Source organism: Amyelois transitella, chromosome 2, assembly GCF_032362555.1.
Source record: "Amyelois transitella isolate CPQ chromosome 2, ilAmyTran1.1, whole genome shotgun sequence".
Lineage (NCBI taxonomy): Eukaryota > Metazoa > Arthropoda > Insecta > Lepidoptera > Pyralidae > Amyelois > Amyelois transitella.
This window is the reverse complement of record NC_083505.1, coordinates 11,835,996-11,862,507: the sequence shown is the minus strand read 5'-3', so window position 1 is coordinate 11,862,507 and position 26,512 is coordinate 11,835,996. Positions and strand designations below refer to the sequence as shown.

The window sequence follows — 26,512 nt, the reverse complement described above, 5'->3', positions numbered from 1 at the left end:
GTTTTTAAGCAAAATTTCAATAAGATTAGTTCAGTAGATAACGCGTGAAGGGGTAACTAACAAACAAACTAACTTTCATATGTTTAATATTATTTGGGATTCCTTAATTTAGTTTGAAAATCTAATACACACCATACTAAGGTAATCTTTGTATCACACCCTATATATAATACATAGTTAAAAACCACCTTAAAAGTTAATTTCAAAGCTAACACAATTTAAAGATCAATAGAATAAATCCCAATAATTAATCGTCAAATCACTTCACCTCCACACTACGAGTACCTTTAAATGTCTCATTAAAGCCGTACCATAGACAAGATTTATATTTATAACTACACGACTTTATAACTATACAACTCGGCAGTAGATACTAAAGTCTTGGCAACAACCATAAACACAGTAGACGTAGCGACTATTAATAATTGCCACAGTGCATTGCGCGACTTGCGACTGGCGATTTACTGTCGCTCCGTGTGAAGAAAACTTTATTTTCTGTTTAGAAACTGTTGGCTCGTACGCGCCGTTTGTTTTAAACTTCAGTTCTGCACGTGCGGCGAGTAAGATCGGTGGGAATTGTTAATTATAACTTTAATACGAGTAACATACTTACATTACATGAAAATTGCATATAGTAACCCTTGAGGCCTGCGTATTTAGTCGTCAGAAATGTCACAAATATGGATATTTATAATTTCCTTCTCCGTAGGAACATTGATTTACAGTTAATAAATGCTATGTTGCCTTTTATTCTTTTCGAGAGGCTCTGTCTACCAAGTAAGGGGAAAAAACGCAATTATAAGTATGGATGTACAAAATATGTGCCGTGAGGTTCCCGGCACCAACAAATAAAAAGAATAGGACCACTCCGTCTCATTCCCATGGGCTAGCAACCTGTCCCTATAAGAATATCAAGTCTATCATTAAGCCAAACAGCTGAATGTGGCCTATCAGTATTTACAAGAATGTAGGCTCTGTCTACCACGCTAGGGATATAGACGTGATTATATGTATGTATGTACAAAATCTCTCTTTATTTCATTGACACTCACACTTTCCGTAACTTCGCGTAATTCAACTAATGCCATTTAAAAGAGGAACTTTGTTTACTTAACGGTCATTTATTAATGTAATAAAAAAAGACATCCAGCTAATATTAAATTGTGAGATTAAGATCCCTTCGCCACATCTAACATAATCTAATCCGCCGTAACAGTAAGAATAAGGAAGTATCAAACATATGTATGTTACAGCAGGCGGCCCTTTGATCTCACGTTAAACATCTTATGAGCATAATTAAAACGTTAACACAATTTTACGCCAAAACCGCGAGCCCGGAGAATTAATCAGCTGGATAAATGTTATGTTATGGAAGCGAATTCCCCTTTGGCCCCGATGTTATTACTCTGTTGATCGAGTACAAATTTTTGCATAATGGGGTTAATAGAACATCACCTTTAAGAATTGAAGCATAAGTTTTTTGCATAACTTACTATTCAATAAATTAATGAGTTCTTTTAACGAGTAAATATTTAACAGCAAAAAGAAATCTAAACATGAAAGACTTAGGGTCTATCGAGACTATTTAGAGAATTATAGTGAGTAAAAGCTGTTTAATTATTTTGTAATCGGTACTATCTTAAATACTGAACAGATTTTAAAATATTTGTTTTTACGCCTAAGTTATTTTTCATTTCAAATGTAAGAACAAATTTAATTAGCCCTAAGTATTTTTTCAAAGTACGGAGTTTTATACATCACAAACCTAAAAATATATGTATACAATCAAAGTGCATCCAAAAAGTGAATGTAATCGGATATAAGCTATAAATCCCACATGACTGTTTTCTACATGTATTTTTCTTAAACATCTTTCACACGATACTCATTTTTTAAACATGAACATAATTATTTTAACATATTTTTTATGGTGACTTTTCATTTGCATTCCTTATGGCTTATTATCATGTTTATTGCGTTTAAACCGTGAGAATAAGGTATAATGTCAGGAACTATGTAGTATATGTAATAACTTATCTAATATTTAACTGTATGAGAATTTTTACTTCACGGGAATAAATTAATTTTACCAGTAGGTATTAAATAAGTACCTAATATGCAAGATATCACCTTGGGGTTTATTCTATTTGCGTCCTACGAGAGATAATAACTGAAGACGGGTAATAACTACCCGTCTTCACACCCACTATTTATCTAAAAAAAGTTAGACGGACAAATGAGAAATAAAATTATTTTTAATGTTGATTCTTCTACAAATAAATCTTTCAAGCACCATACCTTTATATGTTACTATAATTTACACAAGTTGGCGTCATGTGACTAAAGACTTCCCCTTTCACCCTGGATGATAACAGAAGTTCGCGCGCGTAGCAATAGATTGACGCCTTTAAACCTTGATAATCTTCAATGCAGCACGCGACAGTGGGAAATAATGAAAATTCCGTTTCGCCCCACAAAGGCGCGAGGCACGGGAGTCGGGGCTTTAATAGTTTATACGTGTTGTTGTTATCTGCGCCCCACATCTTGCTGCCGCGAATTTATTAACGTTCAATTTTGCACTGGAAAGTACGCTGGTTAACTTTAGATACAATGCGAATGTTATATGGCCAGCATAATGGTAAATCCAATATTAGCCGACGAGGCTGCGGTTAATTTTGGATAATATTGGAGTAAGTTTGTATCTACAAAATTTAAAGTTTTTTTTTTATTTGCTATTCAAAATATTTTAAGGTGCAAAATAATTTACAATGAAGCTCCTGATGAACATTTATTATTAAGAGAAATTTCTTAATATGGACACTACACGAAACAAATAATTTCGAAAGTGGTTTCTTCAGGTGAAAATTTTAAGGTTTTAATAATATTGTGCAATTTTTACAACTTATATTTATTGCTTTAGATTCATTGTACTCATAACAATTCATAACAAATTCCCAGTGTTATAAAATGGGTCAAACAGAAGCGGTGAACGAACTATGAACCAGCGAAATAAAGGACGTGCTGCGAAGCGAACGCTACCCTTATCGCTAGACAAATGTGCGTACTTCGGACGCCATGCATTACGGAAACTGCTGCATGAATCATACGATCACGTCATAATCTTGATCGCAGACCAACCATATCTTACTGAAAATTAGATCAAAATAGAGCGACATTTAATTTAATTTCAGATCAGAACTATCGTTGCTAGATTTTAAGTTTTCATCAAAATATGCTGACATAAGGTACTCGTATATTGCATTGTAGAAATAACTCATCTTTGGAGGGAACACGCAGAGATGAGAGAGAAAGAAATATCTAATTATAGTTCCTCCATCACCACACCAGTCATCTCTAAAAAAATGTAGAAACATTAATATATTTTTTTGGTAATAATCTTGGACCTTCCGAGCAACTGAAGACAGTTGAACCGATTGACCCCAAGTCGAACCATTATCACCCTTTACGCTCAGTCTAAACATATAAATGCAAACCGAGGGCGTGTAAACTAAAATGAGGCCAATATGTCACTGGCATGGCCGGGTGCCGGATGGCCCCAGTAAATCTCAGTATCCTATTAAGATAATATCAGTAACAAACACGGAGCGGCCCCGTGACTAACCCGGTTCCCGGATCCGGGATCGCGATCCTGATTTTTGCCAGGGTTAACTAGTGTTGCGTGACCGTGGAAATTAGAAGTGGTAGGCTTTGCGAATATTGTTGGTAATAAGGATTTTTTTTTTGGATATTTCATTTGTAGCTTATTATCTTGTGTGATAGAAACTTATTGCGCTTATAATAACTTCTAATAACTAAGCTCGTGTGATATCAGGCACTTTTTTTTCTGTGTATTCGTAAAAGGAATAATTAAAAAGAGAAATATTAGTGTTATTAAAAGGAACAATGGAAAACATAATGTTAAATATTTTCACGGAATTTAATAATTACACATCATATTAAGGAAAGCTAGGTGCAATTTAATAATATGATATTCAATTCGGATTCCTATATCCTATAGGAACATCAACGAATTTAAGAAAAGGTAACATTTCAAAACAAATTACTTAAATAAATGGAAAAAAATACGACTTATATTCATTTACAATCAAAAAGCTAACCAAGAAGTTCCCAGCAACACAAACCATCACGCCTAAATTAACATAGAACGTTGTCTATGGAGCAATAACCATTAAAGGGTATTGTGCGCTTGCTAACCTCAGCATTACATTATGCCTAAAGCCGGTTACAGACTGTCGTCAATTTAGTGAAATGAATATAACAGAGTGATTGAAGATTCTTAATTATTTTCTTATCTTGATCAATTTGGGGACGTCCTGTTAAAAGGTCAGATGAAGAGTATCCATAACTCACGAGCTTTCATGAAAAGACTGATAAATAAAAGAAGTATCGTAAAAGTAAATTTTCAACCAAGAACCGTGATAGTAATGTACGTAGAAGTCGCTGATGGCCACAATGAGATTCGAACCGATTATCTCTCAGTAACAAATCGGATATCTTAACCACTCTGCTGCCGAAGCTCTTATCTAACGGCACTTAAAACTTCGCCTGAGGGACCCTGAACAACACTTGTACTTGATTATGTAACAATTTGCAAGGACCAATGAAATAAACTTGTCGACTTAGTTCCAAATGCGTTCGAGACGTTTAAACTTGGTCGGATAATATAGACTGAAGCTGAATGTAATCTCCGTGTAATTACTGCTATCCTGGTAGATGCGGTACTCAATGAGTTTACGTCCTTCGTCATTCCGGCTTTAGTCCCGGTTGCATCCTCACCACTCTAGAGGTGACGCCGGGGTATGCTTTTGACCATGGATCCTGGATTGGGTGGGTCAGGTTTTTACGCGAAGCGTCTCCCCTCCCACTGAGTTTACACAATGACGTGAAGACCTTCTTTGATTTTCGCCAAATCTAAACCTAACGTAGGCGTCAACCTTATTTAAGGGCAAATTATAACGTAATCCTCCATTAGCCGAACAGAAATAAAATTAAGCTAGCTAGCTGACCACAAAAGTTTTCCAAATAACTTCACAACATTATAGGAATTATTATAGTTACATGACCGCAATGTAAACTAGATTTTATAACCATCCATTAAGGCCTGATTTCCACCAAAGTATAGAGGCAAAAAGACATAGGAAGTGATTCATTTTCACTGAAACAAAGCGGAGAAGAGATGTGGAAATAGGGAAATCTGTTTGGTTATCCAAAACGCATCTCATCTCGTACTAAACACAGTAGTTCCAATGAACACATATTTTTAATGCGGGCTTCTGATTTTTATATGTTTGGTTAAAATTTTCGTTCAATTTAAATATAATATGCAATAATATATATACATAAATTCGCTCAATTGGACATTAGACAACTTGTTACAGCTTGGTAATCGTTATAGTAATTTGGTGCAACACACAAAAAAACAATCTTAGTGATGCCTGTAAAACCTGAACACCCTTCCTTTTATGAAGTGGGTTCAAAATAAACTAGCAACACCAACAGGCGTTCCTGTCTTGAAGACCTCAATCAATTTGGTTTAGCCGAGCGGAGCATGAAGTTCGCTAGAATATGTAGCAAGCTAAATAATGAAATTAAACCACTACATTACCAGGGTAGCAGGAGCCGTGAGGAGTTCTCCGTACAGATTACTAGACTTATGTGTAACGACGCCTTAAGGTTTAAAGCATAGTTATAATTTTGTCTGGATAATTGATGAGATTCAAGGTAAATATTATTACTACCTATACTTTTTCAAAATGTTTAGGCAATGAAAACTTAATTGTTACAATATTTTCCGCATTTCAGCAAATCTGTTTAGTAGTTCTTGCTGTGCATTGATGGAAATAGCAGTTATTATTTTCTTTTATACTGATTTCACTCAAAAATAATTGCACAAGCCTTTCCTTATTAATATCTTCAATAACTTATTCAAACACAAATTCATTGAATCAAGGCAAGAAAGACGGTATTCCAGATAAATCATCTTATGAATAACGATCAAATTATAACGTAATCCTCCATCAGCCGAACAGAAATAAAATTAAGTGAACGACATTTCACCAGAGTAGGATTATCCCTCGAAATTGCGAACATGGCGTACGGGGATGATTAACATCGTATAATTTGCACATCGCGCCGAGGCATCGACACACTGCCGGGCGGGATACGAACGCTAATCCAATCCGCAAGTTGCGCACTCGAATGCTGCTTTCTAAATTCAAATTTTCGTTGGCGATTGGTGGTTTTCAAGCGCGACGTTCGCTGCATACGGCGTTATCTCGCGCGAAGCACGCTCTGTTCGCGAAGAACCCCGCGGGAAGGAGCCCGCTCTCCCAGATTATTGGCCTGTTATCGAAAGTGGATAAATTACTTTATTACCAGCTCGCGAGAACCCTTTCGACGCCGTAAAAGTGGAAGCATCGACGCCATTTTCGCGACGAAATGGAATTTACGAACCGCTCATAAGGAATTTCTTTTTAAAACGATATTTCGCGTCTGAATTGCTTATGCAAAGCGGGGGAAATAAGTTTGCGAGCCGGAATTTGTGGCGTAAAACAGTTTATGTTTTGGTGCTCTGCGAAATGGGTCAATAACTATTACAGGAAAACGCTAGTTTCATCTCGATTCCCGTTACTGCGATTCGCGGATATCAAATGGAAAATAAAACTGTTTTGAACGGATAACCTGCATTCGTTTTCAGTTACAACATACACGATGGCTTTTTTGTTCAGATTTTTAAGCATCTTTTTTTATATTTTACGAAGTCTCTGTCTCGTCTCATTTCAAAGATACATAAATCCGCTTAAGAAGATAATGCTATGACAATATTTGTATTTTAATGCAATTTCAATAAAGGCTGAATAGTTCTGTTTAACTTTTATTATAAAGCCTACATACATATCTGTTAAAAAACCATACAAATCATACATGTACTCACAAAGATTAAACGTACCTAGTCATGTATTGTTTTAACCTTTTACAACACAACCTCTTAAACAATCAGAAAAACAAAATCATGCTAATTCTGGAATGGGTGCGTCCTTGTTAATTAAGCCAACCCTTTTTAGGTTGCGGTCGAAAACGCAAGGGCTGGGCGCGATGTTTTATCATCGTAAGTGCGTGGACATTAGTAGGCCAATGAAAGCCGTTATGTGGACGCCGCCTTATATTTTAAATTTCGAATAAACGGTGTCACAATTTTTTCGTCAAAATGTTTGGAATAGATGAATTCTCTTTTCAAAATAATTAAATATTGAATTGAATTATTTGGAAAAGCGAATTCATTTACAAAACTATTAATATTGCATTTTTCATTTATTGCATATTATGTATTTCATCTCTCTTTCTCTCCACATTGTACTTCCTCAGTCCACTACATTTACTAAATAATTTAACATGTATATTAAAATATTTTTATTAAAATTATTCTAATTTGAATACAATTTGGTGTTAATGAATATTTTATTTTTGTTTCAGGTAAGTTATATCAGTTATATCGTGAGCGAAAAGTAAGACAAACAAGTTACTTATTTATATGTAATTGCGTATCACTGCAACATAGTATAAAACAAAGTCGCTATTTTAGTCTGTTTGTCTGTATGCTTAAATCTTTAAAATTACGCAACGGATTTTGATGCGGTTTATTGTAACAGGTAGAGTGATTCAAGAGGAAGGTTTTGATGTATAATAACATTTATAATTTTGCACCCGTGTGAAGCCGGGGCGGGTCGCTAGTTATGTATAAACTAAGGACTCCACGATTCACTCACTTAAACTTCCACTTTCAAAGAAGGTTAGGTTACAGATTTTTACAAAATATATTTTTCGCCGCCTTTTTACAACAAGATAAGCGAAATAAAGTTACCCTTGTGTTTAAATTCACTGGATGATCCTACTTTACTAAGTTTGATCAATTTAAAGGCTCGAAGCTTTTAATAAGCTCCTTGTTTGCCTTTCATTCCCGCTAATTCGCAATATCCCGCGGAATCTCTTAATTATTAAGATATCTTCATAACACAGGTTATAAAGATGTTATATGTAATTATAATTACTTAAAATTATGGCGAGTATAAGTAGGTAACCTTTATTAAATTTTGTTTTGATTCGGTATATTTTCGATTAACAAAAAGTTCCATGTTTTAGTTAAAACCTATTTCTCGCAATGCTCTAATAGGCGATTTATTTTTTTCCTGATTTGATACAATAACAAACCTTTTTATCGTCATAACTCCATGATTCTTTTAATTCAAATAAAGAAAAGAACGCTGATGGAGTTTATTTCAAAAATGGAATTACAAAACCATTCCTTTCAACTCTCTATAAGATTCTTTCAACAAATAAAGGGATTATTTCCTTTATAATTTTATTGGATTCTGTAGATTTCGTTCCACATAAATAAACCGACTGAATGGCGTAGGTATGTCGCTGTGTCTGCCTTTAAATTAACTACAGATGAAATATCCCATTCTTGTGAATCCATAAATACCGTTTAAATTTAATTTTGAACGGACAACTTAAATTTGGCTTTTAAATTACGGTGTCCTTATAACTTCCATTAATTAAGGTTGATTGAGATAAGAGCTTGGGGGAACGGTGGGGTGTGAAAATGTAAAATTATCTTTAATTGTTGTGTTATAATTAACCGGGTCGTTAGCTGACGGACGTAGAAGTTTACCTTCAATGCTTGTTACCTGAATATAAGATAACAAAGTTGAAATTAAGCTATTTTGCTTACAAAAACATAATTGCTTTGATAAACATGTGGTGTTTGATACAAGAGAATAGGATCAATTTCTTCCTGTGAAATATAAATAAATAAAAAATATCACAGCTCCGAAATATACCTAATAGTTTCTGGAGGGAACCGTAGAAAAACACAACTATTCAACTATACAAAACTCCACAAGACAAAATTGTTTTTAAATCGTATTTACTGCGATTGGTAAAAATACCAAATTTTTTGCTTTCTATTTTAAAAGCAATATAACATACTTATTAGATAAATTTTATACATTGCTTGTTACTTAGTAACTACTGGGTTTAGTAGAAAGATCAATATTTTGCTAAGAAACATCTGAAAATGCAGACAGAATTCCTTAATTACGGTCGAAATACAAAAGAACTAGATATGTCAATCGCGTTCCGTTTCCGCCGACACATGCGGGCGCGTAAATAACTCAATGTAGATGTTAATTACGTCGAGAGAACTTGAATGAGCGTGGAGCGGAACGTAATCAGACGATTCGAAATTCGAACCGTTTTGTTAGGAACAGGATTTTTTTCAAATAGCGTTTGAAAAAGGAATCGTAAATCAATTGGGAATTTCTAGACCTTCTTTGAGAAGAATAATTGAATGAAAATGTTTGATTTTTTTTTAAATATTATTTGTGCTTATTGACAGCATTATCATTTAAATAATATGTTCTAGGTTCATGTCAATAAGAAATTTGTTTTACAATACTCAGTATGCACAATTACACACGCTTACCTATGAGGGTTACCTCTACAGGTTTCCTCACGATGTTTCCCTTACCTTGAGGGCATCAGTTAGCAATCATATCATGTAGGTATCCAAGCTTATAAAAGTCATTGATACATAGGCAGCCACGATCGGATACAAACCTACGTATCCCGAGTTTTTATTCAGGTACCTTATCCTTTCGACCGCTGTCACTCAATACAACGCTAAATGTATGTACTAATAAGTAATCTATGACTGATTTATTATTCTGACTTATTCATTATTATTCATGAAATTAGTTCCGTTATCGCTGTACGAAAATATATGCTTTTCTAAGGATAAAATATTCGTCGTTTAGTGAACGATCGCTTGTAAGGGGAAGTGCACACGACGGAGACGGATTAGTCACCATTAACACTGTTTATGTGGCACGGTGTGAACGCCGCCTTACGTCAATCGCAGTGGTTGATGAATCACTCTATTATAAGGTTTATAATATAGTTTGCTTTCGGGTAACTTAGAACTTCTATATATTTATAACACTATTTGAAACTCAGTTAAATTATTAAGCCCTACGCTGAACGTGACCTTCCAGTTGTTTAAACATTGTTGGCTCTGTCTACTCCGCAAGAGATATACCTAGATGTGATTATATGTATGTATCCTCACCAAATGAAAAACTATTTTTCTACTCCTGTCACAAAAAATATATTTCTCTTTGGAAATTATTTCAAGCAACGTTTTATACACTGGCATCGTTCAGTGACTATCTATTGTCCGCGGCTCCACTCTAGTAAGTTTCTAGGACGTCAAAACTTCTGAACAAACAATGTTGGGAAGTTAACACCGCATTATTCTGATAAAGAGGAACAAGAACGGTGTTGAGGGAATCTCGTGTTCTCAGAAAGATTGTTTAAGACTCATTCTCTTTTATCAGTTAATATGTTATAAAAGTACATGTACTTTGACAGGGCTTGATAGTACTTTGTTTGAAATATCAGAAATTTAGAGTAATTTCCCCAATATTGAGCAATTTCAAAGAAAGTGGCAACACTGTCAGCGTACTTTAAAGATTCGTCTCGACCGTCAAAAAAGGCGTGTGTTAGTGTTACCATATCAATAATTACCGTATTAATTTAAATTTAATATTTTTTCACCTGGCCTTTTTTGATACGATTTGTTGGAATCCAGAAAGCGATACACAGAACCTATCTTAAGTTTCCCAACATTACCTTCGCGTATCGAACGGGGTTCAAATTGACAATAGTCATTAAAAAAACTAACCGTATCCGAAAATAGTGGCCAAACTGTCTACACCATTTTGTACTTATCGGGTCTATTTTTTGCCATTTTCAATTCGACTGCCGATCAATTAGGCGGCTTAATGAGGCTCAAATGGATTGGCGTGTAGACGGCTCTGATGGATCGGAGTACGTTAGGAAAAGACATTTATAAGGCCTTACACACACGGTACGTGAAACTATGTAGTGAATAGGCCGAAATGTAAATAAAAAATATCTTCTTACTAAATTGTATTGGTATGTTCAAGGATTTATTTATTTATTTTTTTTAGAACAAATTTTAAAATTTTCTATAGCATGTAATTTAGTATTTTGCATATTTATTTTATACGTGTTTTGTGTTACACATTACACTGAGAATTCTTTTTTCGACGAGTTTTACATACATTAAGAAAAGAGACAGTCATAACTGTTGCAGAATTTATTTTGATTATTACAAACCAGCTTAAAATTAAACGCCACGTACAAATAGCGACGAATTTAGCGCCACCTACGGTTAAGGATTTTCGCAAATCCCACGGGAGCTATGTGGTGCCGTGTAGTTCCCGGCACCAATAGAAAAAAGAATAGGACCACTCCATCTCACTTCCATGGATATCGTAAAAGGCGACTAAGGGCTAGGCTTATAAACTTGCGATTCTTCTTTTAGGCGATGGGCTTGCAACCTGTCACTGTTTGAATCTCAATTCTATCATTAAGCCAAATAGCTGAACGTGTCCTATCAGTCTTTACAAGACTGTTGGCTCTCTCCCGCAAGGGATGTGGACGTGATAATATTTATGTATACATACATACATATCATCACGTCTATATCCCTTACGGGGTAGACAGAGCCAACAGTCTTGGAAAGACTGAAAGGCCACGTTCAGCTATTTGGCTTAATGATAGAATTGAGATTCAAAAAGTGACAGGTTGCTAGCCTGTCGCCTAAAAAAGAATGCCAAGTTTGTAAGCCTATCCCTTAGTCCTGCTTTTTACGACATCCATGGGAAAGAGATGAAGTGGTCCTATTCTTTTTTTTTTTTATTGGTGCCGGGAACCACACGGCACAATATTTATGTATGTATGTTTTAACCCTCTGTCTCTCTGAACTCTCAATATTGCGCACCCGTCAAAGGCACACGGCCGGCATCCGACAGCCGGACGCGGCCGCGGACCGCAGTATGCGTGCAGTGGATTGCGGCCGGCGCGCGGCGCTGCATGCACATATCTTGGTCGCATTGGCATGCATGCATAACCATTGGTTACAGCTTTGTTACATGCAAGGATCAACCCTAAGTGAAATGATAATCAATATATCTACAGACCAACTCTCTAAATATTCTTAGATATTAAAGATCTGCCACAGATTAGTATAAAAGTATTTTCAAGACCGTCGACTATGTCTGCCCCGCTATTGTACCAAATACAATCTGTTCAATACAATAGATGGACTTAATGCTAAGAGTATTGTTAAGCTAATAATATAATATTCTATCATTAAGCCGAATAGCTGAGCGTGGCTTTTAGTCTTTTCAAAACTGTTGGATCTGTCTACCCCCCAAGGGATATAGACCAAATGTATGTATGTATGTATTGTGTGCTGATACTAGAAAAGAGTTTATAATCTATCTATATGTATGTATAAGCCTTAAATTTATGAGTAACACGAAAAATCAGTAAGCAGATATGAAAAACTAAACTGTTCTTCTTCTTCTTGGCGTAGCGTGGCTCTCGGTTACGTTCTCATTTCTCTGGAGATCTTACATACATGTAGTCACGTCGTTATCCCGTGCGGGGTAGACAGAGCCAACAGTCTAAGACTGAAATGCTACGTTCAACTGTATGGCTTAATGATGGAATTGAGATTCTAATTGGCAGGTTGCTAGCTCATCGCCTACAAAAAGAATCCCAAGTTTATTTGTCTTTCCCAAAGTCGCCTTTTACGATATCCACGGGAATGAAATGCTCCTATTCTAAAGTTCCGGTAACCACACGGCTTTGGAGATCTTTGATCACGATCTTGGATTGATTGTTGTTCAAGATTACTTTGAAGCTGCTGTTACGAGATCAAAAGAAAATATTCGATTTCCGACGTCCGACGACTTTGCACAAAATTTTGCGGCTCACAACAAATCGTGCGATCGACATCAATGCGAAACTGAAAACCTAGAAAACCGGTCAATCGTCCGGCCCGGGCCGGTCCGGCCCGTCTTGCTCCACAATGGCGCGTGATTGCGGTGTGCACCTGCATAAATCAAGCTCGTTAATGCGTGCCCCAAGTCATGGGACACAGCGAAATTGGGGTTAAGATTTTCTTTTTTTTTTTATTGAAGTAAAAGTTTTCAATTCAGCGTAAAATCGTTCACAAATCTTTTCGAATTTTAAAATGTTTATTGTACATAAATACATATGATCACGTCTATATCCCTACCGGGGTAGACAGAGCCACCAGTCTCGAAAATACTGATAGACCACGCTCAGCTGTTTGGCTTAGTGATAGAATTGAGATGAATAGAAATGAGATGTTTATTGTATGAGCTTTATAATGGTCTTCAAAAGCAAATATTATAAGAAAAATATCTTTGTATTGATTAATTTATTAATTATTAACGCAAGAAAGTGAAATTAACATATGCGGGAAGATTTACATAGGGTTAGTGACTAACTATTACTTTACGTTTCTCCTATTTAACCGCCTTCAAACAAAGATGGTTCTCAATTTGACTTGTATGTGTGTACGTATGTTTGTTCGCGATTATCTCGTTTTCTCTGAACCGATTATGATGCAGTTTTCAGGAAAATGTTTGTTACACTTAGGAGAAGGTTTTACAAATTGAACCGACTTCAAAAAAGGATATCGATTGGATGGCATTAATTTTTTACACAACAGTTATTTCCTTAAAAAAAATAAGTCACTTATACTTTTCATATAGTTGTACATATATATTCATACATGCCAAGTGGAAAGAGGTAGTCTCTGCCTACCCCTCCGGGAAAGAGGCGTGATTTTATGTATGTATGTGTGTATATATTCATAATTTTTACTCCTGATTTGTATGTTACAATGCACAACACCACCAGCATTACCACATAAATCATCCGTTGCACGTGAAATAGGCAAGTCCAAAAATTCTAACCCTGCACAGTATGCAGCTTGAATGTTAGCGGCTTGGCTGAGCATCGGATTGTTTGGGCCGTACGCCTGATTTATACCCTGGGCAGTTCTCAATTATTGTTTGTACACTATTTGATAGTTTAACTTGAATAGTTGGGAGTTCTTGTATTTATCTAGAATACATAGGAATGCACGCATAGAATAAATGCGATTATACCTACATAAAATCACGCCTTTTTCCCGGAGGGGTAGGCAGAGACTACCTCTTTCTACTTGCCACGATCTCTGCATACTTCCTTCGCTTCATCCACATTCATAACTCTTTTCATGCAAGCTTTCGGGTACTTTTGAGCTGACCCTTTACCGATGCGATTATCTCTCTGTTATTTTCATTAAGATTTTTTTTTTGAAAGGAACGCCGAAATTAAAGTTTATAAACTATGCCAAATTTATTTATAGTGTATTTTATCACCACAGAATTATTAATAAAACTAACGTCCGTGTATCACTACGAGTATATTTCACAAGGTATCACTTATTTATTTTTCATATAAAAAAAAATAATTCCCAATTCCCGTAGGAATAAGCAAATACTACATCTTTTCACTTGCCATGAGACCTGGGAAATGATATTATTATTATACATACATTCCGTCACGCCCGTCTCCCATTGGAGTAGGCAGAGACTATGGATTTCCACTTGCTACGATCCGTACAGACCTCTCCCGCTTCCTCCACACTCATTACTCTTTTCATGCATTTTCGACGATTACTGGTACTACTAACATCTCCCTTTTTAAAGCATTAAAAGTTCGACGAGACTTGCCTGATCCCACTTTCACAGTCAGCTCTGCCTTTTAAAAACCTTTTGTTAGTCTCTCCTCATCCATTCTATCGAAATGTCCAAATACAAGGTATAAAAATAAAGGTTTCCTCCCACTCTCAACACCACGCTGAGTTTCCATAAGAAATTTCAGATAATGCGTTCCGACCTAGCTTTCCGGTCATTCATAACATTGCCTGAGGGGTCACCGCATACCCTAGTGATCCCACGACAAATTAATGAAGGATTTTGATCGATCGGCCATGAAGACCTTTATAAACACACAATAGTACTATTGTTGGGGAAGGCGGTTTATTATAGTGATGGATAGTAGTAGAATTACAGAGTAGGTAGGAGCAGAGGCAAAGTAGTATGCTTACGTATAATTTAGCCTTTTTTGCGGGGGTAAGCAGATACTCCATCTTTTACATTTCATTCTTTTCAAGGCAAAATGAATAGGCACTATTTGAGCTAGCTTATCACCAGGCAGATTAAGGTCAAGCGCACTCAAATCTATTATAAAACATGTTGTGAAAATGAAATAATAAGTCATTTTACATCCAACTCTATTAAATTTAGAGTATATTTGTTTTATTTTTTTAATTACCAAAGCCGCTTTGAAAAAATTTGAAGCGACGCTTTATATTTTTCTATACATCTCTAAAAGTATCCTAAAGTAAATAAATATCAATTAAGTTTTTACAAGATAATTGATGAGTATAAGGCGAACAATAAATATTTTTCATTTGAAACAAAAGCGTAGAAAGATTTGAAATTTGTGTGAATACAGAAAGCAAAAATGCCATATTGGATACAATATTGTCTCTTTACTTGGCTACTCTGCAGTTCAAAGTAAACAATAAGGTATAAAAAAGTAGTTCTGATTTCATTATTGTCCGTTTGGGGAGAGTCGTGTCATGATCGTGATAAATTATACTATTCCTGAGCCCGTGGCGTGTTTATTGACATTCGATTAACGAATTCACATTCAAATTCAAATGAGGTCGTGTTTCACTTACATTCGGTTTTCAACCTCTGATCGAAAAGAGGAGTGCCGTAAGCATGATTGATAAGTCTGAATATTTGGCAGTTTAAATGTAAGTTCATGCATGTTTTGACCAAGAATTTATTACCACATATGATTCGTATTTTTTTTTTAATTATCAGAGCGTCGGTTGTTGAATCGGTAACGTGACCGGTTAAAATGTGTGATCCGCGGAAAGGCAGGTTCGAATCCTACCTCGGCCATGTAGCCATGACTATTTTCGAAGTCAGTCATTACATTAGTCAGAATACTAACCGATGCTTTTACGGTGAGAGAAAACATCGTGAGGGAACCTGCACATTCAGGCAACTGGATGTGTAACTATAATCGATCCAATACGAGTAAGGTTTACTTGCAAAGGTTGCGAAGGTCAAATTGGAGTCGCTTCGTGTAAAAACCTGACTCACCCAATTCAGGATCCATGGTTAAAGGCATTCCCGGGTTCCTCTCCAGAGTGGTGAGGATGCAACCAGGACTTAAGCCAGGAGGGAGAATGGGAATGACTTGGATAATTAATACATACATACATAAAATTACGTTTATATCCCTTACGGGGTAAACAGAGCCAACAGTCTTGAAAAGACTGAAAGGCCACGTTCAGCTATTTGGCTTTTTGAGAGAATTGAGATTAAAATAGTGACAGGTTGCTAGCCCATCGCCTAAAAGAATAATCCCTTTATTTTTAGTCGCCTTTTACGACATCCATGGGAACGAAATGGAGTGGTCCTATTCTTTTTTTATTGGTGCCGGGAACCACACGGCACGGATAATTAATATGCGTACAAAACACTTTAATTACTAAATGACTGACAGAAGACGAATATTTCATTACAGATGACACTAAGTGTTACATTTGGACGTGGCCTTTAATCTTTACAAGAATTTTGGCTATGCGGTCGCTAAAAAACTGTAAATCTACAGCGTAATAAGTCGCGGTCAAAAACTAGTTTTCATTATAAATAATCAACTGACATCAAGCTTTTAATTCACCTTTATTACCAACCTAACAGAAAATAAGTAAAATTACGAGACGATGTTCCGATAAAATTAAATGGAATTATCATTTGTAATCCTATTTAACTGTCACAATATTTATAAAGCCGATACATCATTTGTGGGTATAAAAGATATCTAAACTGATGAGATTGGGAGCTTATAACTCGGTCTTATCTCACCGAAACCACGGCTTCAAAGGTTATCGGAGCGCTTCGTGTCTCATAAAGGTTATGCTCTCTTTTGCACAAACGATTTGATCCTGTTTCAGCTGAATTTCATTTGCTTTAACATAGAAGTTTAGAGGGAACGCTGTTTTAATAGTTAAAAAAAATACATACCTACATACATACATATGGTCACGTCTATATCCCTTGCGGGGTAGAGAGAGCCAACAGTATTAACATTGGTCGCGTTCAGCTGTGTGGCTTAATAATAGAGTTGAGATTCAAATAGTGACAGGTTGCTAGCCCATCGCCTAACAAAAAGAATCCCATGCTTACAAGCCTATCCCTTAGTCGCCTTTTACGACATCCATGGGAAAGAGATGGAGTTGACCTATTCTTTTTTATATTGGTGCCGGGATCCACACGGCACCGTATATTTCAAAACATTTTATAAAAAAAATGGATCTATTGATTATAGTGAATTATTTTAAGTTGCTTCTGTAGTTCAGTTCTCGTTTGTAATTCTCAAGTTCGCGCGGATACACTCCTTCCCAAATTTTGTTAATAATAAAGCCACGAACTTGACAACTTATTCATGACATAAAATAAAGATCGCCAAGCTTCTAGACGAGCCCTAAAAGAAGAACCCCAAGTTATAAATAAACTTCAGATGAATTAAATAATTGTAAATCATTTGAATGCACCTCAAAGCACCAATAAGAACAGACCTATATTAACAACCTTAATCGACATCTCTAGCCACCTATTGTAATTAAAATCGATGTCGATAAGTCGACATGTTCCACTATCTGACGATAGCGGCGGCTGGGTGGTCGACCACCCGGGCCACTTGCGCAAGAGTTTAAAACGATCGCAGTCTGAATTAAGGGACATTAGCGCAGAACATAATGAGGACAGAAGGGCAGTCCTGTTATTTACTATTATTTTAAGTACACAATAACTATGTAACTAATATTACTATATTTTTCATAAACTAAAAACATGTATTTTTAATTTCCAAAAAAGTTTAATTGAAGTTGAAATTTATCGTCTCTCTTATTTAGATCATTAAAAAGTAAGGACTGCGAATGAAAATGTTAAAATAAAAGCCAAACAGCCTCGAAGTTATTATATAGAACAGCTTCCTGTTTTTTCCTTATAAAGCTTAAAATTCCTTCATGAACCAATACGATCCGATGCTATGCGCCATATTAAAACCATCCAACACGTATTTATAACTGAAACATACCATATAATCACTTCTACATCCCCTGCGGGGTAGACGAAGCCAACAGTCATCAAAAGACTGAAAGGCCACGTTCAACTGCGTGCCTTAATGATAACTATAACTGAAATGACTAAGATATAAAGGTGCGATTCTGTTTTTTCTTTATTTTGTTGCATTAGCATGGAAATAACCCGGAACAAAAGCTGGACACGACGGTCCGGCGGTTTATGGTCGTGGCGTGTGTAGCGCCCTTTACACGCTCGTGTGAAGGAAGACTAAGTATTAATAAATATTCGGGACTCATGTTAGGTTCAACAACACGCTTTTGCGCTTTGGAATAATCTTTATTATATGCTAGAGGCGCCCGCGACTTCGTACGCGTGGAATTAATCCCGCGGGAACTCCGGGATAAAAAGTAGCCTATATGTTATTCTGGGTCTTCAGCTACCTACATACCTTTCATCGTAATCGGTTTAGTAGTTTTTGCGTGAAAGAGTAACAAACATCCATACTGATATCTTGACATACTCACATACTTACATACATACATACATATGATCACGTCTATATCCCTTGCGGGGTAGACAGAGCCAACAGTCTTGAAAAGACTGAATGGCCACGTTCAGCTATTTGGCTTAATGATAGAACCGAGATTCAAATAGTGACAGGTTGCTAGCCCATCGCCTAAAAGAGGAATCCTAAGTTTATAAGCCCCCACTCACATACTTTCGCATTTATAATATTAGTAGGATTATATATAGGTGCATATTATTGCACGATTATTTTGTTATTTTGGTTATCATACCTAAAACGCTAGTCTCGCTAAGGGTTAACCCCTTCAGTAGCATGTATGGTGATGGGTGTTTAAAGAATAAAGAGATCTGGGAGCCCATTCACCTTCTATTATTTTCTTCTTCTTCTTAAATTTAAGAGATTTCCTTTCTCTTTAATTTTTTTATTGGTTAGTATTGTGTAACGTTTACTTTTTGCTTTATTTGATGAAAATATTTTATTCTTGGTCTTCCTCTTCCTATTATTAAACTTTTTTTAATGTTTGCTTTAAGATTTGGCACCATCAACCCTAAAAAAATTAACTTTGATATAAACTCCTTATTCTCTTGATTTAAAAATATTTTTACTTATGTTTAAATAAGTTTGGCTGGTTAATTAAAAAAACATATATAAATAGCACTTAGCGAAGTTGTTGTCAGAAATCGATTATTCTTAATCGATCTTCGATCTTATTTTGGGGCGATGGGCTAGCAACCTGTCACTATTTGAATCTCAATTCTATGTTAAAGCCAAATAGCTGAACGTGGCCCACCAGTATTTTCAAGACTGTCGGCTCTGTCTACCTCGCAAGTGATATAGACGTGATTAAATTTACGTATGTATGTATGTATGATTACTGGCAACAATTTCGATAAATTTTTCGCTAAGCTGATAAGTTTTAATTTTATTCTCCTTTCAATACTAATTATATACCTATTTGTTTTTGTTACAGAATTCAACACCCACATCTTTTCTAAAGGTAAGACACATCATACTATTCCTAACAACATTTTCTCGGATGGGTTGACTACATCCTTCTATTTACTTCGATCCATTTCGAGTGGTTCCCAGCACTTTAGGATAGGACCACTCCGTAACAAACCCATGGATATCGTAAAGGGCGACTAAGGGAAAGGCTTAAAACTTAGGTTTTTTTTGTAGGCGATGAGCTAGCAACCTGTCACTGATTTGAATTTCAATTCCATTATGAAGCCATTTCATTTTACCTGTAACGTAGTCTTCCGTCTTATTGAGTGACTGTCGGCTCTATCTACCCCGCATGAGATATAGACTTGACTATATGTAAGTAATTCATAAAACTTTTTGTTTTCCTGTAGTAAAATATGTTTTACATTACTTACTAGGTGCAAACACCAACAACTTATTTTAATACAAAACAATACTCCAGCGTTGATAGAAAACGCTTGAAATTCATAGATTTTTATATGGCGTCGGCGACGTTGTGGGAGAAGGGTTTATTTATAGGGAAATGCGGTGAGATTTCTAACGTAAGTTGTTCACGTGAAGATGGGAAACGCTATATAGGAAGTACTACCTTTTATCTCAAACCTCTTTTGAGGAATGTAACGCAAATATGTTTTTTTTTTTTTCTTAGATAATGGTATGTTTAGTATTTTATATATTAGTTGACTGAAGAATTATATGATTTATTTTAACTTTATGCACGTAAAATGTACAACAGGAGGACTTAATGCTACAAGGTATTCTCTGCCAGTCGAACCCTTGGAACAAACTGAGATGTAAAAGAAAAAATAATATAAATATGAATAATGGGTTACTTAATACACTTACATATGATAGTTTACATACATAAGTATGACTACAGATATATATACTCCATATAAAATAAACATACTTATACTACATACAACTTATGTATGATTATGTGAAGTTTAAGAAAATCTACTGGCTAAAAGAAGAATTTAGTTGGACTGTGCTAAAATGATGTGTGTAAAATCTAGTTAAAAGAACGTTTGTAACCTAACGACATAAAATATTCGAATAATTCATTTCTAAAACTTCTCCTGATAAAATTTCCAAAAAATGGTAAAAATGTTACTTCTGTCTATCACCGAGCCAAATTTCATCAATTTCGATCCTGTAGTTTTCTAGTCCTTACATTACAAACAAAAATACAAATGTTTTCACTTTCAACAAACATTCGTTTTTACAGTACGGTAAAGAAATCCGCGCTCAACATCTTTGTAAACAAAACCGACGGAGCGCGCCGAGTTATTATCCCTTAACCGGCTTAGAGTAAATTAAGGACGTTTAATTACGAAACGAATCTGTTTTCCCAAGAAGCCGATACGGCATCCGACGCATCGACGAATCGATTTGGAATCGCAGGCACTCCCGAGGTATTTCCTTTTATTCATCGCACGATGTAAGACATCTTCGTAGGTAGATAAGACATTTACACACAATAAATAAAATGTAGATCAGACGGTGGCTGTCGAAGCAGACGCTGAGCTTTCAATATAAGACGTCGTTCTAGCTAGGTGAGAAATTTACTAAACACGAGATAGATAAATAAAAAAGACTAAATCAAATGGCGGCTGTTGATGTTAGGTAAGCGGACGCTTGGTCTCAAATACTCGTACGACTAAAGCTGTAAATGTTAACATAGCAAGGATAAAGATATCACATGGCGAGTATTAACACATCAAATAACGCTTTGAAATAGATTTAGCCTGTCACTTGCTGCATACTAACTTCTCGTGCTTTTCAAATGACTAGTTCTTACCTACATTTTCTAATACTCGTATGCTTAGTAACGATGATACCTACTACCTATACAATACACACTATGAGCCTTGTTTTTGAATTAATATTCATTAATTAAACTTTTCATTCATTCATAAATCATCTGTAAAACATACGTTTTTAACTGATTTCACTTATCAAACTTATCAACATAAGAACAAAAACGTCCGCCGCAGACAGGACAACGTCTTACGTCGTACATCCAGTCGAAGTATCTTAATTGTGGCTAATTGCGAGAAAAGCCCTCCCATTAGAGCCTTCCGTAGAGTAAGTAAATTAACAGATACGAAGCTCGCTAACGGGGGCGGTAAATTCGTTAAAAACACCCGTTCAGGTGCAAAAAGCCCGCTTTTAAGTAGACAGATTAAACTTGTTAGTGCTCACACCTCGGCCTCTTTTGTTACATTGTTATATGGTGTATGAGCCTTTATTACCATCATAAGATTTCATAAAGACGTGTTTACATTGGCATTTTTAATATTTACACACATAAAATCACGCCTCTTTCTCGGAGTGTTAAGCAGAGACTAGGTACATCATTCCACTTGCATACTTCTTTCACTTCGTCCCGATTATCTTCTACTTCTTACCGATTATAACTCTCTTCATGCAAACTTGGGATTCCTCTTGTAATAGTAGCATTTCGTAATTTCCCGATGATAATATTCCTCCCCCACATATTACGAATATTACTTAGGGTTGTTAAGGTTTTCTAAAAAGTGGTACATAATACTTTTACCTTTTAAGATTTAATGAACACACTAGTCACAAAACAACTTGGCCTTCAACGTTCAGCTGGATTGCTAGAAAATAGTCTTTTCAAAACTCTCGACGCTAGCTACCCCGTCAGACGTGATTTCATGTATGTATTCTTATATATGTAGAAATTTTCATCGCCCATCACCATTTTTTTATTGCAAACAAACCCATCTTTCCTGTTTACAAGATCTACATTCTCATACATCATACATCTATATTGAAATATTGACAAAATGATCAAAATTAGACAGAGCTTTTATATGATGCTTATTCAAAATATATGTACATAATTCCTACGCCTTAACAGCTAGAATAAGAGTTCACAGAAACAGTACCTAAATACTTAAGACCTACATTGTAACCATATTCAAGGAATAAATGATTATAATTTTGATCTAAGCGAATGTGAATTCTTTCATCGTCGTACGCGAAACGTATCTAAAACAATCCCTTATTATTCAAAACGTAAAAGCGACGGGTGAATATTTTACGCGGCAAAATTATGTGATTGTGTTAAATATTTATATACCTGTTGTGGATTCCGAATGAGATGGCCGAAATCCGTATCGGCCGGAATAAATGTCTGTCAGTGAAGTTGTTCGGTTTCTGAAACAGTGTGCGGCTGAGCGGTGCGATACGACTCAAATTTTACAACATCAATTTAGCAACAGCTGAACAACATTTGAGAAAGCTTTTATCTTATACATACATATGATCACGTCTATATCCCTAGCGGGATTGACAGAGCCACCAGTCTTGAAAAGACTGAATGGCTACGTTCAGCTATTTGGCTTAATGATAGAATTAAGATTCAAATAGTGACAGGTTGCTAGCCCATCGCCTAAAAGAGGAATCACAAGTTTATAAGCCTATCCCTTAGTCGCCTTTTACGACATCCGTGGGAAAGAGACGGAGTGGTCCTATTCTTTTTTGTAATGGTGCCGGGCACCACACGGCACTTTAATCTTATAGATGAGAATATCTTTAAGGGTTGTACCTTGCTATACTTTGGGATCTAGAGGCCTAAATGCTACAATTTTTTTTAATGCGAAAGTTGGTAAGTATGTCTTTGTTATTCTTTTACGGTACTTTTTATCAAAAATTCCCACGGGCCCTGTTAATAGTCTTTTTTGATGGAAAGCAGATCCGATTCGCATTGGTTGCAGTTTAAACTAATGTAGGTACGTCTTAGCAAAAGTTTAGGGTTTCTCTCAAGACCCATCTAGAGGCTTCCAAATTGGCGTTTTGTTCATACGAAAGATACCAGAAGATAATTTGCTTCTTTGATGAAAATTTGCCTCAATTTAGACTTTAAAAGCGTATTTACTGCTATCACGAAATTAAGAGCAAATGCCGGTTTCAATTCCAGGGCAAACTTACTTGCATCGTGATTGTGTCTAGGGCTGCCATCCGTCTGAGATTTCCAGGATATTCCTAGTTTTGTTTTCCAGTCTAACCGTCCGGGAAAAGTGGTAACCCGGAAATTTTAATTCGGTAAGTTTTTTTTGTTAGAAGAATATAAGTGCCGTATGATTCCAGGCTTTTTGAATAGGACCACTCCATATCTTTACCATTGATGTCGTAAAAGGCGACTAATGGAATGGCTAATATATTGTCACTATTTGAATTTCAGTTCCATTATCGGGTTATTCAGCTTAGCGTGGCATTTTCGGTCTTTTCAATACTGTTTGCTTAGTCTACCCCGCAAGGAATATAGGCGTGATAATTTGTGTATGTGTAACAAAATACAATACAATAGAATAACTCTTTGTTGAACCATAATAAATTACAGCAAATTCACAATCATGTATTAAAAACAAATCTGCAAAAGGCGACCTTATCACTAAAAGCGATATCTTCCAGGTCACCTGTAAATTGTGTTAAAATAAACTGTCAAAAGATAAATAAACTTAGGATTTCATCATTATAATGCTGCAATGCAGTTTGTTACCGCTTCTTCTGAACTGACGCCTTGGAAGCGGCAGTTAACTTAGTTTTAAGTAATTTATTTGACGTCAACCAATGTTGTTAAACCATACGTTTTGACAATTATTAAGCGAAATGAAGTATCCTATAATAATGAATAAAAATTTTGAATTTGAATTTTGAATTAGAGCTTCAATATTTATCATGACCTTAAAGTTGCAGTCTTATGACTTTGTGTAACGTTTGCGATGTCGACATGAAATTTGTCGTATCAGTCATTTTGTCTTTATTATTCAAACACTGTTTGCGCCAATAAGTTATCTGTGCGCAATTTCCATAGTAAAAAAAAAAGACAAAATACTTCCCGCCTTTTTTTGAACGTTAATCGAATACACATCTTTTTACCGAGTCCAGAGTTTTAATTGTCAAAAATTATAAATCAGGACTAGTTGTTCTCATCAAACATCTAAATTTTACCTAAATATCCGAGATTGTGTTACCTAAATATCCCAGGTATAAAGGTGAAACTGTAAGTTTTTGTATACCTCGTATATCGGGCATTTCAAATAACGGCAGCCCTACTCACCGGCCTAATGTGGTCCCGCATTAATCGAGAACTCTCCACAATTAGCGTAATATCAACGTAATAACCGGAGTACTATCAGATGCTAATTAACCTGTCCGGAACGATTGCGGCATCTATGGCAAGGTCCGTTTTGATCGAATGATAATGAACGTAAATATTGATTCCATGATCGAGAATCGAGAGGCACATTTTGCGCGGTTTCCATTGTGGGTTTTTATTTAGTGGTCAAGAGTTACCAACCTTCCGGTTATATGAGGCCAAATCCTGGAAGTAATCATTTTAGTGTCCTTTAGTTCTGCATCTCACTCTACTGTAAAGAGAGCTGACGATACATAGTTACGCCTCGCGTCGCCATGCCGAACGGTCGCCCTAATTTTGCTACCCTGTTCTAGGGAATTTTTGGTTTTTGATTCTTAGGGTCAGTTCAGACTGAAATAAGAAATTTTTATAGAACGACTCAAAATTTAAATGAAAAAGATGCACGTTTTTCAATGGTCGCGCTACGTTACTTCGTTGGTGTGAACTGATCCTTATCCGAAGAGATTCTGTTAAAATGATTGGTGAATGCGGCCAAAGCAAAAGAAGTATGCAGGGATAGTACCAAGTGGAATGATGTTGTCTCTACGTCCATTATACGTTTGTATACACCATTGATTAACCGGCTCAAGTTTCATCAGCACTTGGATAAAGCAGTAATAGTCGTAGAAGTTTACGAGTAATCACCCAAAAGAACAAACAATAATATTGACCTAAAAATTGTGGGCTCATTTTTATACGTTAAATCATATATAACACACCCTTAACCTGTTCTAAACTCGATCCGAATTGTGTATCTTTTTCGCCAAACTCCATGCAACTTTTAATCCAATAACTTTCCCTCCCTTAAATCTCATTCAATTGAAACATGACGAAAACACAAACATTGGAGTTTTACGTGTTAAAAATAAAGCGAAGAAGTACTTTACTTGCTGACAAACGAGTATCTACGTATACCACGTATCCATACTAATATTAAGTGCTAGCTTTTGCGCGGGGCCTCGCTCCCGTGGAAAATTCCACTTAAATAAGTAGCCTATGTCCCTCCCGAAGATATATTTTTTCATTATGCAAAATTTCGTGAAAATCAGTCAAGTAATTTTTGAGTTTATTCGTTCCAAAAAATCCATTTCTCTTTATTAATAGTGTCGATGTGGATAAAGTGAAAAGGTTTGAATTTTTTTTGTCTTAATCTCATAAGTACCTACTGAACCGATTTCGGTGATATTCGGCCTATTTCTGATCCTAATGAAAAGGATCAAAAAGACTATATACATACATACAAACATAGACTTATGACAAACACATTTTGAATCTTTCTGGGAAATACCATTCCACATCCATTTCAGTTTAATAAACTTAAGCGTAATTAACAATTTATTTTACTTCCTTTAATAAATACGAAATCAAGGAATCGAATATTTAAATTACTGTATCCAAATATCCGAATGCGTTGAGTTTAAACTGTTCCGATGATCTTCCTTTGCAATTAAAAAAAACGATTTATTTAAAACATTAAAACGAATAACAGGAAGTGAGTAAAATATGTTTAATAATATTGGGATGACAGGGAGAATGCAATGATTCAGTATGTTTTCTCTTAATCACATTATTAACTTTAATTAGAGAAAAAAATCGTATGTCATTATAGTATTTACTTTTGTGAAGGCGTCGGTTGTCGAACGGTTAAGATGTCCGACTTCAATGCGTAAGTAATGCGTGGGGCACCGGTTC

The 26,512-nt window shown here is 35.7% G+C and overlaps 1 non-coding gene across 1 annotated transcript in view; it reads left to right on the top strand.

The window, feature by feature from the left end:
* The window catches only part of LOC106128976 (uncharacterized), a 236,592-nt gene that overhangs the window by 191,645 nt on the left and 18,435 nt on the right, over positions 1–26,512 (top strand). The window contains exon 6 of the transcript XR_009656993.1: positions 19,637–19,663. This is a non-coding gene — a transcript (uncharacterized LOC106128976). The remainder of the gene's footprint in view (positions 1–19,636; positions 19,664–26,512) is intronic.